The following is a 3789-nucleotide window of genomic DNA, read 5'->3' as shown; positions in this document are numbered from 1 at the left end:
CCATTGTACTTGCAAACTTTATATGCCCCAATATAGGGGAATGCCAGGGCCAAAAGAATGGGAATGGGTGGGTAGGGAAGTGGGGGGCGGGTATGGGGGACTTTTGGGATAGCATTGGAAATGTAATTGAGGAAAATATGTAATAAAAAATATTAAAAATTAAAAAAAAGGAGCGAGCGCTACTATGGAGGGGTTTAGAAATCATTTTAAGCACATTATAGCAAATATCTCCACGGATAGAGAAGTAGTTGTTAATTCAGGCCACTCAAAAAAGCCAACTGGTTCACGCTTTAGAGACACAGATAGACGATTGTGTCTATGTGTAATTTTCTCAAGCATGCATGCACTTTTGGACTCCCCTGCCCCCTCCACACACACACACACACACACACACACACACACACACACACACACACACACGCAGCACACCCGCAGCACACCCACACACACATCCAGGATGTTATTTATGAGCTGAAATCAGTTTCTCCAGGTGCTGGGATGTCCCCAGAGTAGCAGTTTCCTACATGTTACCCCATCATTCTGGAAGAGTTAATAAAACTTCTCAGACAATACCTGCCTCACTTTCTCAGAGTCATTTTCAAATTGGTTAAGTCAAGCCAAACACTTCTAGAAAGCTCCCAGCTCTTTCTATCAAGAGGGTTTTACACAGCTTCCTCTAGTGGAGGGCTTGGGGAGTCTGAGGTGGTAATCTGGAATGTTCTGGAGCCATACAACGCTTCACAAGGAACAAGTCTAGCTAATTCCCCTCCAATGTCTTCTGGACTCTTGGTTATTGGTTATTCACAGCCTCTAGATCAGAGGTCCCCTCTCCCTGCCACCACACCACAGCTCTCCACAGTGGTGTGGTCCAGATGGACCTAGGTGTGATCCTTTCAACAGATACCAGACCCTTTTAGGCTCAGAAAAGTTCTCTGTTAGATGACTGACACCAGGAATTTCCAGTTACCAACCCAGCCAGCCACTTTCACTGTATCTGCTATGCCCTTCTCAGAGTCCAGGGGGCTTAGCCTTTTCCCACGGCAGTCTTCTCTCCCTCCAACTCAAATCATGGACCACAAGGAGTCTCAGAGGAGTATAACTCAGAGAGGTGAGAGGTGCTATCTATGAGAGATGAACAGAGAGGGAATCAGGGCAGGCTGCTGCATCTCAAGCACAAAAACATCCCTGTGTTTTGTTTTTCTTAAATGTATGTATACACATACACATACACTGTAGCTGTCTTCAGATATACCAGAAGAGGACACTGCATCCCATTACAGATGGTTGTGAGTCATCATGCGGTTGCTGGGAATTGAACTCAGGACCTCTACTTGCTCCAGCCCCACTTGCTCCAGCCCAAAGATTTATTATTATATCTAAGTACACTGTAGCTGTCTTCAGGCACACCAGAAGAGGGCATCAGACCTCATTACAGATGGTTGTGAGCCACCATGTGGTTGCTGGGAATTGAACTCAGGACCTCTGGAAGAGCAGTCAGTGCTCTTAACTGCTGAGCCATTTCTCCAGCCCTGCATCCCTGTGTTTAAATGAAGACTCTGTCATTCAGAGTAAGGGAAACTTTAGTTGAACTACATGTGCCTGGAGGAGAAGAAAGATCCAGAACAAATAGGTGGCTATGCTGTGTACATTATTTTGTTTGGGGCATGGAGCTACATGAGTCTTCCACTGTAGCAGTAGGAGATGGACTCCACCACATCCCAAATCACATATTTAGTAGATAGACAAGGGGCGGGGATGAACATCATTTAACTTTACACATGAAAGTGTATCACCTTTAAACAAGACTGCGTGCAAGTCTAAAGACCCCTCTTTGAAATGAGTTCTCTCCCATAATTGGTTAGAACCATCCAGAGGGGGAAAATATTATTTCTGGTTTTTTAATTTATTTATGTAGAAAAATCTAATAAAGCACATTGTGAACATTTTTTTTTCTGGCCATTTCAACATTTCAAGGCTTCGTAAATGACAGGAAGGTCAGCCAAGCATGGCAAAAGCCATAATGCTGGAATTGTTCCTGATTTAAAATGCGAGAAGAGAAATATTTCCACATCCTCGTGTTTCAGTGGAGCCAAGAACACTGTTGCCTATTGTCAGCAGCCTTGGCCTTGTCCAGCCCAGAGCCACCCAGCCACTTCACACTGCCACCAGCACAGATCAGCCGAACGCTGAAGCCGGTCCTAATCACTAAGCAGGCAGTATATTAGTTAAGTTCCAGAAAATTCTTTGTGTTAGATAAAGATGCTACGCTTCCTCAGTACCCCCAATGAGATCAGGAGCAAACATGGGGCTCTGAGTCACTTTCCAGGACAGCTAGAACACTGACCAGATGTGATCCAGTCTCCTTCCCTGGTCCCCACCTACAGTCACACACAGTCTAATGCAAACATGCCCAAGGGCTCGGGACTCATTACACATGCAAGTGTCTGAAGGAAGGCCAAAGCAAGGACTGCTGAAGGCCTCATTGCAGTTGGGGGACATTTCTAGTCAGGTTACCGGAGCCTACTGTGATGGTCCCTGCTGGTCTTCTTTCTGCATCTTTCATGGAAGGTTGATGGTGACAACAGGAACAGGGGAAGACACACGTAAGTGTCATTATCTATTCTCTCTGCTGGGGCACGCCCAAACCCGTGTTTAGTGTTTATGTTTCTGTGGCCTCATCCCTCTGTCACCCTGCGAGACAGTTGGCAGGCAGGAAATGAGCGATGGCTCAATGTTTGCTGAACTCCTGCCCAATACTGGGCATTGTCTTGAGTTCCAGGATGAACAGATACGGCTCTGTCTCTCAAGGACCTTATTGTCCAATGCAGAAGAAAGACAAACAAATAAAAACAACATTAAAACAATGTCCCAATCAAAGCACAAACGGGGCGCACCAGAAGCAAGAGAAGCCATTTATGTGCTATAGCATCTTGGTGGGTGGTAAACGTGACCAGGGCACTTTGGAATAGTTGTCAGTTCATTTGTGATTTCAGAAGACCTGCTGGAAACTGATGTCTGTGTGCTGTGCAACTCCTAATGTGTAAAAGTGAAATTCATGCAAACAACCATACGAAAGGAGGGCGAAGACCCTGGAGCAACAGGTGAGTCTCTGACGCTCCTACCCTGCCCAGGTGAGGAGAGTCACGTGCAGGTGCCTGGTCGCAAGTGACCCATGCCATAGCTGCAACATTGAAAATCATCACAACAATGAAACAAAACAGAATGAGAGATCCCAAAGCAGAGAGCAAGACTTTGTTTAAATCTTTTGCCTCAATGAAAGAAGTACTCACTACTCCATTGACCAAAATAAAGATGAAAATAAGGTAAAGAAAACACCCCTCACCTCCCCATCCCACCCTCCACCCTCAGCAATGGGCAAAGAGGCCCCTTGTCTTTGGTGGTGCTCTTATATTAGGGACAGAGCAAATGGCAGTCCTTTGGCCATCCTAGTTTGATGCTGGGCTTGGCAGCCAAAGCTGTCTTGTGCCTACGACTCATAAAAATCAAATCAAATCTCTGATTCCTGATTGTGAATATAACACAGCCGGGTGCCTCAAGCCCCTGCCATCTTGACTTCTCCCACCGTGATGGACTATGCCTTCAAACTCAGAGCCCCAAACAATCCCCCCTTTCTTATTTTCATCTACCTTCCTGCCCCACAGTAGCAAGACCTTACAATTAATGCAGAAGATGTGGCTGTTACAGATACTAGGTCTACTAAAAGGAAACACTTTGACACTTTGTATCTGGACACCAAGAAAGATGTTTTGATAACTGGCTGGACCCCAC

Source organism: Mus caroli, chromosome 17 (assembly GCF_900094665.2).
Source record: "Mus caroli chromosome 17, CAROLI_EIJ_v1.1, whole genome shotgun sequence".
Taxonomy (NCBI): domain Eukaryota; kingdom Metazoa; phylum Chordata; class Mammalia; order Rodentia; family Muridae; genus Mus; species Mus caroli.
The sequence above is the reverse complement of the archived record's forward strand: the minus strand, read 5'-3'. Positions refer to the sequence as shown.